This window comes from Triturus cristatus, chromosome 11 (assembly GCF_964204655.1).
Source record: "Triturus cristatus chromosome 11, aTriCri1.1, whole genome shotgun sequence".
Classification (NCBI taxonomy): Eukaryota; Metazoa; Chordata; class Amphibia; order Caudata; family Salamandridae; genus Triturus; species Triturus cristatus.
In genome coordinates, this window is record NC_140594.1 from 1,021,210,202 (window position 1) to 1,021,225,747 (window position 15,546).

Genomic DNA, 15,546 nt, shown 5'->3' on the forward strand with positions numbered 1-15,546 from the left:
GGTAATCTTGATATCTTTGTTGGAGATATAATGCTTAAATATTTGTCATATTTGTATGTGTAAAAAAATATTTAAGATGATTTTATGAATTTATGTTTAAGGTATGTTATAATTCTGAACTTATTCATGTTGTATATCAAATGCACACTTATATGTAAGAACATATTACAAATGTTGGTTTGTGGCACTATACTTATTTCTGAACAATTATTTTTCATCTTCAAATGTGTCGTGCTCACAGTAATACAGGTGTTGTGGTTCCTTCAGATTTGGATTCAAACTGCTGCAGCTATCAGGTTTGTCTACAGATGCAAAAGGGATGTCAGGTAAGTTTAAAACTTCAAAAGACTTTGTTAGTGAAAGAAATTGGGTCATTAATTGAAGTGGATGTGAGTCTACAATATAGAATAAGGCCACAAACCTGTTTTGGTAAAACACAGTTTCAATAGTTTACGCTTAGGCTCAACCCTGTCACAGGTTCAGAGCAGACAGTCTTAACATAAGAAAATCAGCCGGAACAAATCAGTCACAACACAGCAAAATAACAAATGCTACAACCAAATTCTTAATGCACAAAAAAATGTAATCAGCAGAATGACAATAAAAATAGTGAACATCCAATAAAGGTAAATGTAGGTATGGATTTGTAAAGAATTCTTGCAAAAAGCTCCAAAAAAAAACCCGCCAATAATAAATCACAAGTGTAATTTCAGGCCAGCTGCAATGAAGTGCAGGTGGATTCACTAATTGGGCAATCCGACTCAAAGATTTTATTTTCTTACTTACTATCTGAAGCGGAAAACAAAATTCTCCAGTGGGGCTAGGTAGCAGACTTTATCCAATAAAGTCCTCCCAAAGCCAGATTGCCATTGATAAGGTCCCACTGAGCTGGTTTCACTGTGGCATGCTCATCGCAGGGCACCTTTACCCAGTGCAGATTTCTACCGTCTCACCTAAAGATGTATTTGACAAAGTCAACTCGAAATTATACACTTTTACCACAAGGTCCTGCACACAGGTATAAGATCATGGGAGTCTAAAAATGTAAAAAATCCTAACTTTTCAGACTTTCTTGGGGAGCTCCTCTTGGTCACTGGGAAGGCTCCCATGAGCTTAAGGACAGCACATAAGGCTCAGAACTCACTTCAACAGAGGTCACCAGCTGGATCCAGTTCAGGTAAAGTTGCAACGAGTCAGCTGGACCTTCAAGAAAAATACCTCTTGCAATTTGATGTGTCCCTGTAGCCACACAGGAGATTCAGCCAAAATAACTATGGACTTTTAGTTGTGGCTATAATCGGTGGCAGGTCAAGACCTTATGGTCTCCACACAGGTCTCAAATATCAAGTCCAGTGTTCTTCTGTTCATCCATAGGTACAGAGAGTGTTCTCTTGATTTGTGGGGGGTGTCATTTTTGTAGATCTCATTAAACAGAGAATGGGAGTGACTCCTGAGCACTCCCTAGCTAATGTAAACATTTTCCCAGGACAACTCTTTCCCACTTTTTTAGCACGTCAGGTTTGACTTACGACAATCTATGCCACATTGCACTCTTCTGAGTAAAATTGAAATGACAACATCTTTATGTCCTTGGAGGCTGCTGATGTGCCAAAAAGGGGTATATTCAGGGAAATGAGCAGTCAGTCCCCTTCACCTCAATACATCTAACCAGCTCTGAGGCCATCTGCCCCTCATACTGTGCTGATGTCAAGCTGGTTATAGACAGCCCAGGTAGGTCTCATTGTGCACTTAACAGTGAATAGGCAGACCTCATCCTGGTCACTTTCAAGTTGATGTTACTGAACTCTCACCACCTACCCTTCAAGAGTCCCATACCTCACACCCAGGTCCCAGCCAAAAGGTGAAAACCAGTTTGTTTAAACCATTTTAAGGGGACACACTGACAGAAGCCAACTACAAACAGGCCAGTGCTAATTAGCCCACTGGAGGTTCAAGTCAAGTCTAACTTTTTGAAAGTCACTTTCCTAAATATTTATAAAAAATCCAACGTTGCCACTGAATTTTTATTCAGTAAACATTAAGAATTGTTTACATTTTGTAGGTAGCTTGTTCCACAACAAAGATAGCGGAGTTGGAATTATTTTTTTTCAACTTTAATTTTCATCATAGAACAGCTACTGCCATTTTACAGTGAAAATCGGTTTTAGGGGGTCGCCACTGAAAGAACATGTCAAAATTAAATTCTTGTATGTACCACTTCGGAATACTAGGCATCCTACCTTGTTGGATATTAGGCTTACTTAGGGATGAGTTATTTACTATTTAAAGGTTCTTTTCTGTAAAAAAATCGGATATTTTTACAGGCTCGCTGCTGGTATAAACGCTACAGGGATCAAAATACACAGGTTGATCTGAAGCTATGTTTTCTTTTTGCAGCTTAGAAGATGGCACAATATATGCTACAATCTACTTTTCCCGGTCATTGGTTTGTTTCCAAAAGCAGATGCTGTGCGTTGCTGAGAAGTCAAATATGCCAATTAGGAGTTACCCAATTTCCCCATGTTTGAGGGGTCAAGGCACATACACTGGGGCCAGACAGTCAGCAGTACCCCAGTGTGAAATATTAAAAAACCAGCACTATCTTTCTACAAAAACAGAGATGACCATTAAAAAGAGTCACTTTCTCACAGTCAGTGACATATTGTTTTCCACCAGTTGACTGATGTCCCGTGGAGCTGTGTTTGGTCATTAAGTAACATGTTGATAACTTTCAGTTGAAGAAGAGACTATTATAGCTGCCCCCCTTGCATGCACTGCAAGAGTTAACGTATTAATGCTACCTTTGCTTGCCTTCTCTTTCCTAGAATTAACAATGATGGCTTGCTCTACATTCTTGCTATGTGCCCCTGGTCAATTTTTTATAACAACTTGGGTGAGAGTGTTTATAGCTCTGATACATCATTTTATCTGGTTTTATTTGTATTGAGGACAGGGCTCTAGAATTCTACCAAGATGTGTTGATGTCTTAAACAATAGTGTTGACAAATACTATGAACAACTTACAGGAACCTCTTTGGGTTTTTCTGGGGCCCCAGCGTACGCAAATATTTTTATGGCTCTATTTGAACAACAACATATAATGAGTAATCAAGCTTGGTGGTCTAAAATAAACCTTTATTGTAGAATCATAGATGATATCTTTTGTAATCTGGATGGACACTCGGGAAACATTGGAAGCAATAGTACAAGCAATGAATACCTTTGATCCTAGAATTCAGTTTACACAAAAGATCCACGATAAGCAAATTGATTATTTTGATGTAACAGTCATTAAAAAGCAAGAGGGAAAAGGATTAGACACACACATACACACTAAATTGACAAACCGTAATAATGCGTTAGCATACTCTAGTTTTCACCCTAAGAGTCTGATAAAAAATGTACTATATTCACAGTTTATCAGAATAAAAATAATATGTTCTGAACCAAATGTTTGTTTGACAAAAACAGAGTAATATAAACAGAGGTACAAACAGAGAGGTTATCCAGAAAAAGAATTACAGGATTGCATAGACAGAGCATCAAATAAGGAACATCAAGATTTATTTGTTTCAAATAGACAAAGGAAAACCAATGAGATTGTATTTGTTTCCAAATACACAACAAGTTCGCCAGCTATTAAAAGGATCATAAATACAAGATGGGAACTATTATCAAATGAATATGAGTTCAATAATATATTTGAGAGCAAACCTTTACATGCATTCACCAGAGGAAGGAATCTGCGAGAATTACTAACTACCCCTAATACCAAATGACAACAAAAGGATCCCACAGGAACCATGAAATGTTTTACCTGCACACACAGCAATAATGTAATTCCAGGCAATATTTTAACACACCCCACCTCTGGAGAAAGAATTCAATTGAGACACACCAGCGATTGTAACACAAACAGTGTCATATACTGCATTAAATGTCCCTGTGGAAAGGCTTATATTGGAAAAACAGAGCGCGAAATAAAATAAGGCTAACAGACCATAAAAGTAGAATCAGGACAAGTAACGTCACTTCAGCACTGGCAACCCACTGGACTGAAGCAAATCACTGCATTTCACAACTTAGATTTCAGATCGTAGAAAAAGTGATAGCATGCCCAGGAGTAGATAATAATAGAAAACTCCTCCAACGTGAAATCTATTGGATTAAAACTTTCGACACTATGATGCCGAAAGGGCTTAATGATCGTTTAGATATGTCATGTTTTATTTAGGTTACAACCAAGTTTGATACATTTCCATACACACTACTACATCAAAGTTTCTCTTAGACACAGGTTACATCTGTGATGATGAGTCTTAGAGATCAGGGAATAGTTGTTTGTTAATGTTTGGTTTGTTTTAGGGAGCCACATATCTCGATATCAAATGAGCATGTATTGTACTATCATTATAACAGGTGGCCTAGGTACACTAGCATATCCTTGTAGCTGCTTGTGTCTTTTTTTGCTACTGTTAACAGCTAAGGTTTGGTTTAGTATTAATATTATTCATCGTTACTGTCGTGATTTTATGGTGGCTTTGATTTGCATATATGGCATATGTTTTTTATCTTCTCACAACATCGTTTTAATCTGTATGTTAAGCCTTTCCAATATGGCAGCAGTTTTGTACTTTCTAATTCAATTAGTCCGTTTTTGAGATTGGCGTCTACCTTGTTTTATATACCGGCAAGCTTTGAGTCCGGTATTCCAGCATTGCCACGAGAGTTCTTTAAATGCGGTGATCTTTTCATGCACATCAGTAAGAACATTTTACTGTTGGTATGCGTTTCGCCAGTATATTGTATTCTTTCATCACCGCATCGTCGGTTGGTTGCTGATTGTAGTTTCTATTTGGTTTCTAGATTCCAGAAATCTGATTGCGCATAACAGGTAAGATATTTCCTTGTCGTTCGTGGGAGTAAGGTGAAATTTAAACAGGAAAGCCAGTTACTTACCATGTTGTATTGGTTGTTCGCAGTTTAAGAGCAGGAAATGGTCATGGTTATGGCTAACCTTCCAGAGTACAGGTATGATTTATTCAGATCAAAAACACACATATCAATCACTGGGTGCTAGATATTCATATAGATAGAAAGCACGTCAGAAACACTGTTAAAGGTTACAAGTTGGCATGTGACCTTTTTGGATACGTTATATAGAGCATGTCTGGGGAGATTGGGCCCTAAAGGAAATCCTAATTTAGAACTGAATGTAATTCTTTCATTTTTTGCATTTACAGATTTTCCCCTGAGGAAGGGACCTTGTAAGGTCGCGAAATACATCGGGCACAACATTAAATGTTACATGACTTTGTATAAACAATGTTGTTTTCTAACAATTGTGACGATTGTAAATGAGATGTATTCATGTTAGAATCTTACAAATGATGAAAATTGTATAATCAGTTGATCACATTAATTTCATGAGTTTAAGAAAAAAGTTCTTTTTGAAATAAGTTGAATAAACTCCTGTGTATCTGTATTAAAAGTGCACATAGTGATGATGTAAATCACTCAGTGAGCAGTGCGCAGCATTATCAAGTCTTAGTGCTTGTGACATAACTATTGTTTGATGCAGTAGCAGCCATACTTATGCACCTCAACATGGTGGCATATCTAATCCTGCGCACAGTCATATGAAGCATTAAATAAAGGCACAGATCAGGAAGGGCCTACATTGCTGACTTAAGTAATGGCGGTGCCGTAACCAAGTGCCATATTGACATTATGTTGCATTTTCTTTACATTGGAACATCAAACAAGTGTTGCACAATTATTTACAACTTGTGGAATCAGATATGACTTAAATTGACAATTAATGTGCGGCAATGTGGAGCCTGCTCAACTCTTAGGTACATGTTGTAAGATATCCCTAGTCTTATGTAGGCACCAGAAAAGATACTTTAGTAGGCCAAATAGCAGCTCAATCATGGTCCTGGTGTGACAATGTGCATTGTTGTATAGCCATTTATTTTGGGAGGTAGGGGAAAGGTAAGGTGTGAGAAACCAGGGCATATGCACTATCACCTGAAACACATACATTAGTGTGAGCCTACACAAATCCAGCAAGAAAATCCCCCAAAAGTATGTGTATTTACATTCCTTTTCAGTTTCTACTAAACATCCATCATTAAACTTCCCTTTTTCTACCCGTCTGTATATTGTGCTGTACCTAAACATGAAGAAGTCATGGGTGCTTCTTGGATATTGTGACACATTATCAGTTATATGGTGGGCATCACATACCACTTGATTAATGAGAGAATGTACATTTTTACTGTTATGAAAAAGATATTTAAGATGTAACAGAGGTCATATAGGGTCATGTGCCCCATCTAAACACCCAATGATATGGGGAAATTTGCCAGTCCTGTAAAATTGTAATTTGGTGCTTTGTTTTTCCTGGGAATTACTGGGTAGGTAAATGTGGCAGTGGATGTGGAGAAGCATGGCATCTAGGAATGCACATAAAAAAAAGTGGGAGCAGACTTTCGGACACCCCTCCTGGAACAGCAATCACACCAAGGTAATTGCCAGAGGCCAATTGGTGTAACAAGCACAACACCTGAACCTGAGTGGGGAAAGAATTGTTGCACAGAGTACTGCTTTCTAGATGTGGCTTTAAAAGGGCAACAATCTCCAATATATCATAGCTACTTAGCCTATATTTGTCAAGTATTTCATCCGCTATTTGTTGAGAAATGGTCAGCACGGCTCTGAAAATCCTCTCTTGTCTCTGCTTCCACCTCTGCTGAGCAGCGAGTATTCAGATTTCCCTTGGAATCACATACAGAGCAGTCATTGTGAAAGCCGCTGATGAATTCTGGGTCATCTTTTATAGTTTGCAGACAGTTACCACTTGGTTTGAATTGTTGTTAAATTGCATGTGCAAATTGGCCTTTTTTTGTGACTAGTCGCCTATTGCGACAGCCCCAAACATACTGTTTCAGAATCACACCGAGGGATTCTCTAATTGTTATTGTCAATTTTTGGTCGCAAAAATACTTAGGGCCTGCTTACGATGCTGTCTGAAAAGGCTCTGACTGTCGATCGGAGCCTTTCTGACCCCATTGTAATATATCGGTCAGATTCCTTTCTGACTGCCTAATTACGATGGAGGCAGTAGGAAAGTAATCCGATCGGTCATTTCGACTGGCTTCCAACGTGCTCAAAGAACCCGTCTGCCAGTCGAATGCTTTCAGTAATCCCAAGGGCAGCTATTTCTGCCCGAGGGATTACGATGTCCGATTTCGACAGCCTTTTTGTGCAGTCCTTGGCGACACAGAAAGGCTGTTGGAACTTGACTTTGGGTGCCCCCAGCAGGGCCCCCAGGTGTGCAAGGACTCTGGTTGGAGGCCGAGGGGGCACTCGATCCCTGCCACCCGTGGCAGGCACCTCAAGGTGCACCTCCTATTTTATATTGGGAGCATACATTCCGGCCGGAAAAGTACAAGTAGTTTTCAAGGAACTGGGGTGACTAGGCCTCTCCATCTCCACTGAATAAACCTTGAACTGTTACACTTTGCAACCTGAGAGAGTCAAGTGTTACAATAGTGTACTTGTTTCCCAGTAAAGAGACAAATGCAGATTTATTGCTTGTCATGGACTCACATCCTTCGCAACATATCACATGATATCTGACACTAATCCTGTAAAATTATAATTTGGTACTTTGTGTTTTCTGGGCAGGTATATGTGGTGATGGAACGGTATGATTCCAGAGCGCATTCTACCTCTGTGCTCTGTACTGCAGCCCCCGGCTGTGGTATCCTGGCTGGGGCATGACCTGTGAAGGGACGGATGCTGACATTCCGTGAGATAGTCTGAGGTGAGCTCCGGGTCCATGACTGCTGCCTTAGGTCCAAGTGGTGATCCTCCTTAGAGAGCGAGATGGCGCAGCGCTGTTGAGTGGCCCGCCTGGGGGAAATGCCTCTGCGGACCAGTGGTACTGCCTTGATGAGGACACCCGAGCCGGGACTGCCACCATGATCCTGGGGAGGTGCCTACTTCTGTGAACTGTACTTTTGGGTGCCTCTGTTTTCAAGGAGCATAGTGTGGTGTGGCTTGGGGAGTGGAGCCTGCCCTGGCAGCCTATCCTTACCCAGCTGATTGGCCCTCCCGTCCCCTGGGCCAGGTCCGAGGTGTCGAGGCTCCATGCCGTGGGCCCCAGAGGGCCACAGAGAATTGCACTTGTTTTGGTGACTGCCCTAAATGCACCCGATTTCCTGGGGTTCCCGGAGGGCTGCTGATAGCACTATGCATTTAGACCATCAATAATCAGCCACATCCTGGGGCAGTTGAGGAGCTGGGGCCAGGCTGGGCCCTGGACTGGTACGCTGTTTTTCTTCCCCTCTGAGGTGGCAAGGGCTGAGAACATGAGGCTGCAGGGACTTCAGACGGCATCTGGACCTTGTGCCTGACTGGCAGCTCTAAGATTGCACCAGCAATAGCAGGTGAGGTGCGATGTGGTGGGGGCTGCAGGCGTTGGGGTGACTACTCACCAGAAGGCTCAGCCGGAACCTCCTCTTATCCCTGGTGATCTGTGGACCCAGTCTGTAGTGGGGGCACCTGTGTGGCTCTTGACTTAGGCCTACCTCGGTTGGCTCATGTCTGCTGAACCTTTTCCCCCTCTACCCTGTGTTAGCTCTGCTCGTGCCCCAACCCGCCAAGTACAACACAGTGACAGCCTGTAGCAGCTCTGCAAGGAAATCCATCTGCTACTTCACCCACACTAGCCGGCCTTCCTATTGCAACCTCAGTCTGTTGAATAGGCATGTGTGCCCGGGCCCCTGAGACGAAGGGCCAGGTGGTGATTGCTTGCAGAGTGCCTCTCCGTGGTCTTTCTATGCACCATTAGGGAGCTTGAGGCTCGCCAGTCTAAGCTGGAATTTGAGGGGAAGCAGCAAGCACGTCCTGACGATCAAAAGAGGGATACAGATCCTCCCCAAGACTCTTCCCAAAACACCCACATGCTGAAACTTGACATCATTGAGATGCTGCTGGATGGTAAAAATAGCCTCTGCACCATTGATGCCAAAATTGACCTAACCAGCCTCATCGGCTGCATAAAAGAAAGAGTGGACAAATATGACTGCTACCTAGACCAACTGGAGACCCTCACATCTGACATTGAGGACATGCAGACCACCTCGAACGACCACCTTCTACGAAGAGAGAAAATCATGGAAGTCATCAAGCAGAAAAATTAGAACCTAGAAGTGTGTTCTAGGTGCAACAGTCTTCGTATCATTCGGATGCCCGCTATTGACAAAATGGAAGATTTTGTTGAGCAAATGTTGCGTGAGCTCTTTGGGGATGCTCTGTCAATGGTCCTTATTGTGGAACCAGCTCACCACTTGCTGGGTCTCTGCCCTCCCCAGGCACACCAGCATGATCCATAGTAGAATTCTCAATTATCGGGACCGCAATTCGAGACTATGGCTTGCATGTGAGTGCTGCTCTATCCAATATCAGGGGAACAACCTCTCATCTTACCCTGATTTTACGCTCAATGGCCAGGTGTCCCGATGTGAAATTTTCCTGGCCACATTTCTGCTCCAGAATGCAGAGATAAAAGACTCGCTCCTGTACCCATCTAAACTGCAGAATTTTTATGATGACAAGCCCCACTATTTTACTGATCCTAAAGAGTCAATGAAGTTCGCCCAACAGATTTCTGGCTCCAAGACTGGCCTGAGCGGGACCTGACGCACATGACAATGGTCGTCTGAGTGATAATGAGTGACTGGCCTCTTGGAACAATACTCCAGCACCAGAGACCCATCAGCCCTTTTATTGTTGGATTGCATATTGAGACCCTTCTGCTGCAAACAATGTAGGATACGACTCACTATGATACGGCCTCAGAAATATGCAGAGCTCCACCCGCACTGACCTCCAATGAAAGTCCGTCTGCTGCCTGTTGGCCACCCAGTACAGTCCTGACTGGGCTGTTTGCCTGACTCTCTAATGCCTGACAGAGTGATTCCCACTGTATTTCCTTGCTGTTTGGGGTGGTTTTGAGGAAGTGGATGGGTTAAGCTTTTCGTAATCGAGTTCTGGGGTTGAACTGGGTGGTGTGTGGATGGATTGGATTGTTTGCTCTCCCCTGGTTACTTCCCCAATCTGCCTGCGAGACACTACATCACCACAGGCTTACATGTGCCGCTCCTGACACTCTCATCATGGTGGGTACACCCCTCTTAGACATGAAATGACCACCGTACAATTCCTGACCTGAAACATCCACGGTCATCATTCGTTTTCATCCTTCTGGCCCATTTTCAGAGTTTTCTAAGACGATTGCTGAGATATTTCCAGAAATACTGCAATTAACAAACCTATAAATGAATGCGGACAAAAAATAGATAACATAAACAGTGTGTATAATAGCACATATTTCTGGACGTGAAGTTGCACATAGTATATCACATTACTCTGCATGAAATTTAAATGTGCTTTGGCTTTTTTTCTATAGAGACTGGGATGTTGAAATCTTTGCAGTGATAGTCTATCCACCTTTGGAGTTAAATCTTGCATCATTATCAGAAACCCCTTTCTTGGGCTAGATGACCCACAGCCTCAAGAATCATGATATTAGAAGGTCCACCCACTATAGGAACGAGCTTACAATGCTATTTTTTACTGGCTTAGTCAGCCAGGCACAGCTGTTGTGGCCCACCAAATACAAGAGCAAGGAAAGAAGGATTGTACTGTGTATTGCAAGGAAGCTACACAATTACAATGAAAGAAATTCAGATATGATGCCTGAAGCGTGTGGAGAATATGGCAATGGAAGCTGGAACAAAAGGGGAGGGTCTTCTACAACAAATTGAATCAATGAGCCAATCCGGATAATGGGAAAGGTGCCTCTATGACAAGTTAATAAGCAGAGGCAGTGGGAACAAAGGGGCCTTGAACCTGCTTTGATTGTCTGGTTCCCAATCAAACAGTTCATGCACCAGTTGTGAGTACTGCACCTTTGTTTAGTTTTCCTTTCCTCTCTCTGCACTTCCTTTTTGGTAGTAGTTTTTTTGTTAGCAGTCCTTGGATGATAACGTCTACGTCAGTGTCAGATAATTTCTTCAATACACCTTTGGCTAGTACCCTGTCAACAGCATCTCCTAGTGTTCCCATGCTCCGGCCAGGTCTCTGAATACTGTCTGTGTTCACTACCAGATCCTAATCAGAGCACCAAATGAGTCTCTATATGCTAACAATCTGTTCCAGTTACCAAGCGTATTATAGCACATATACATTTACTTACTCTGTGTGTGTCTACTTAACTAGGCAAGTGCACTGTTTTGAAGGTGTGAGAGTTGACATGGATACTGGCACTTCTAATCTGAGTGCTGCATGTTATTCCGAAGATCCCAGAGACATATCCAGGACCTCCACTGTTTCTTCTTTCTACTCTCCATTTTCCAATCACAAGATTACGTGGGATCTGATGTTGTACATTCCCCAACCTACATGCCTCTTCTCGTGCAGAGTAGTGGAAACACCGTGTAACGTTCTTTGTGGATCTGGACAACAGCATGACAGCCATAAATAGGGAAAAATATTGGGCCTGATTTCGAGTCTGGCGGTCTTCCTTCCGTTAGACTTGCGGTGGCGCCGCAGTGATGGTCCACCGTCCGCCGTATTATGACTTGTAAAGTCGTTGCGGCGGTGGACCTTCAGCTACGCCAGGGATCAGTTGTTCCCTTGCGATGGTGCAGGGGTGCCACAATGCAATATGCTGAGTGGGTACTGGCACAGTCCGGCTCAGCATATTACGAGTTCCTGGACTGCCATCCATTTCATGGCAGAGCCCTGTCATAAAAAAGGCTGGCGGTGTAGCAACAAAGGGGGCCCTACATGGACCACATGGCCCCCCCACCATGGAGATACATTGAGAGAAGCACAACATGTGCCCCCCTGTCTGTACCCCCACAAAGTTCCAGCATGGCATGTACTACCACGTCCATTACGTGTTGGAACTTTGTTGCTGTTCCCATTGCGGAGCCTGTTTTCAAGGCACCGCCAAGGGAATAGCAAAGGACCGCCCACTGTAGTACGAGTTACACTTGTTTGACACGTAATACGTTCTGCGGTGCTTGAGTGGCTTTGGCGCAGCGGAGGTGGCATTGTACTGTCGCCTCTGAGCCAAAGTCGGAATCAGGCCCTTTGTCTCTATTGCTCTGAGAAACACCTCACATCATCACAGGCACATTCATTTGTTTTTACCAAGCCCTTGTTTTGGGATTTCGTGTTTTAAAACCCACAATCCTAACAAGACATGGTGAGCTGGTCGGTCGATTGCAGATTCAGGAACAGTGCATCCAACGTGTTGGTCAATCACCATGTTTAAATAGAACAGTTTTCAAAGATCAATATTGTGAGAAACAAGAATGGAAAATAATAGCTAGTTTTTAACAGAGAAGATATAATGAATATTGCTGAAATAATGCTCGATATAGTTGTGAAAATACCATATTAGGTACTATGACGAGCAAAAGAGCCTAAAGCAGAAAGTAGTATAACATATGTCATTTCATATAGTCAAGAGTCCAGAAAATTGTGGATAGACACTTGAAGGTTTTACAAAACATCCAGAAAGTCAAGGGAATTTGAGAGGTATGTTGGCAGGTACAGAAAGACAAATGTGTTGTACTTGTCTTTACACATGTAACACGTCTCTGTTTACCCTCTTATATTTGTAAAAAAGCAATCACGTAGATGAAATGTAACATTCACAAACTAAAAAATACAAATAAGACTATCTGCTTTATGCAAAATGGAGAGTTGTGTACATGCATTGAAATGTTCGTATGTGAAGATCTTTGGAGGGAGCAAACTTTGACAAGGCTAAAGTTCATGTTATTGACAAAAGTTTTGGGTAACTGTGTTTTTTTCTGATGCATTCACATTATCTGTCTTCACTTTCAGTTCTTCAAATTAGGAGAACTGAACAAGAAGACAGATAATAGGAATGAATCAGAAAAAAACACGGTTCCCCAAATGAGAGTCCTTTTTTCGAAGTTGTGACAAGATCAACTCAAAAAGGCAATATTGCTCAAAATACTTATTGCAAAAATTCTCTTGGTAGATTCACTTTTTAAGCAGAATGGGCACAATTCACTTCGAAAAGTGTTCAAGTAATTCTGTATATTTTTGTCATTCACAAAACAGATGACATTTTTACCATTGAAAAGCTACGTAGGGCTCAGGTTTCCAAAAGTGCTATTGTACCTTTCAAGTGAATTTTAGGGCTGTCTTTTCCGCTTGTGTGAAATTGTGCATAGTGTAAAACATCAGTACAGTGGGAAGTACAGCTGAATGATCAAAATATATATTTTTTTCTCAGCATAGAAAGCCCTTTTCCACAAGAAGAGAGTTTTTACACTCCAGGCAAATCTGGAAGGTGAGTTACTCCAGACCTTGGTTTTAGCAAGTTACTGGATATTATTCCCATGGGGCTAAAGCATCAGTTTTCAGTTTATAAATGTCCCAGACATTCAAGGTTCTAAGTGTTCCCAAAGTACCATGTCAAGCAATACTTGTATCAACCAGTTTTCACCGGTTGCATGGGACTTACTATTGTGATAAATCCATTTATATCTGTCAGGATCCTTTTGTCAATTGCTGGCAGTTGTAAATTAAGGCGTTTCCATCCATAAACAAACAATTGCAGCCAAAAGTACATTAGTGAAGCGAAATATTAACAATAAATGTTCTTAATCACATATTACATTATGTATGACTTTGTAAGGATATCAGAGGTCAATATAGTTTATGTGTAAATGAAGACTGACGCTGACAAATAGGTTAAACACCTTAAACATTTATCTGGGCATGCTAATATTGCCCTCACCCTTTCTAAAGAGCTGCAGTCCAAACTATATGGTGAAATTGAGGAAGTTCTGGTTGCATTCAGACTAGTATCGAAAATATCACATGATTCTAATAATAGCCTCAAAATTCTTTAATTTGTTGTGGACAGTTGACTAAGAGTAGTGGGTGCTACCGTGCAATATTGGTGGGCGGAGGGAGGGTTAAGAAAAAAATTCACTTATCTGAGCTGCCAGCCACCACTTTTTGTTCATCCTTTTTGATCCAGCAGGACACCGACTTCCCTAGCCAAACACAATGCTGCTGTCACCATAACAGAGGCATAGTAATTGGTATGAGCTCCGTGGTTTTGCACTCAGACAGGCAGTGGGAGCCTGTGCATGTTCTCCACCCAGGCTGTGCATTACAGCCTTGTCGAGAACATGCTATGTGCTAAGACAGACGGCCAAACCGTCATGCACACTTAGAAAGGGCTCACCACTCCTTTCGCTGCACTCTGGCAACCCTCCCAGCACCTTCAGAGCATTCTGAAAAATAAAATGGAGTCATTATCATTTTATTTTTCCTGTTGGATTATAATAAATAGAAAAGTAAATATATACATTATTTTCAATATTAAAAAAAAACATGAAATATTCCCACACATTACTGTGTAATAAGATTTGAATATACAAGGATTGCATTAAGCCTCTGAAGTGCTTAACAACAGCCACAGTAAAGTATTTCTGATATTCAAAAACACTGTTGAAATATCCACAGAGTTGCTTTAGAACATGTTTTACAAGTACAAATGTGTTTTTTGGGATCCATGAAAGCCTTCACATTGGCTCTCAAAATCTCACTTTTGGATAAATTTAAAATTGAAAGCCGATGAGGTTGTCTTTTTTCAGGCGAACATGACACTGTGTTCCAGTCTTGGAGAACTTGAAAAAATTCCCAACTTTGGCAAAAATCTCAATTACTCAAATTGTCTCCACTCAATAAGGGTTCAGCTGGTTACTGATAGCTGACAAATGGACAGATTAACTGAGGTCTGGAAGGTCATTGGCCTGGGAGACCAGCACAAATATGCTGCAGGAAGCAGACTTTATCATTGTGAGTTGAAAACTTGCAGCAGGCAGCAACCTTTTACCCAACAATCCAGAACTGGCTTATGGTGCTCAAGGCTAGGGACCACGTGACAACTGTAGAAGAACGTGAAATTACATATCTTATGGGATTGGACACGTTATTGTATACCTGATGGAACTATGGTCCAAATATGTGAATGGGAGTATGATGTGGGCATAGTTGTGCCAGTGGGATTTGTTCCATTAAGTAACAGAGTCAAGCTGCAATCTTCTGGCAATCCAACTATGTGTAGCACACTTACCAGTAGCCAATACAGACAATGGAGGAACTTCATATACTCATGACAAAGAAATAATTGCAGTTCATGTTTTCATTGGTAAAGTATTGATCTTATATTTTTTTCTGCGTTTGAGTTCAGAGGAAAGAGGCTCAACACTGAGAACATTACCAGCTCTAATGCCACCTAGAAAAGACTGGGTTAGTGCATTAAGAAATGGAAGTAACTCTTACAGCATCACAGCATTTTCATAGCTTTGACTGATAAGCAAAGACAACAGATCTTCCTTTTAGACATTTGTTAACATTACTTGCTTTGCGTTTGCCTTGTGGCATTTCTGACTTTAATTTCATATGTTGCGA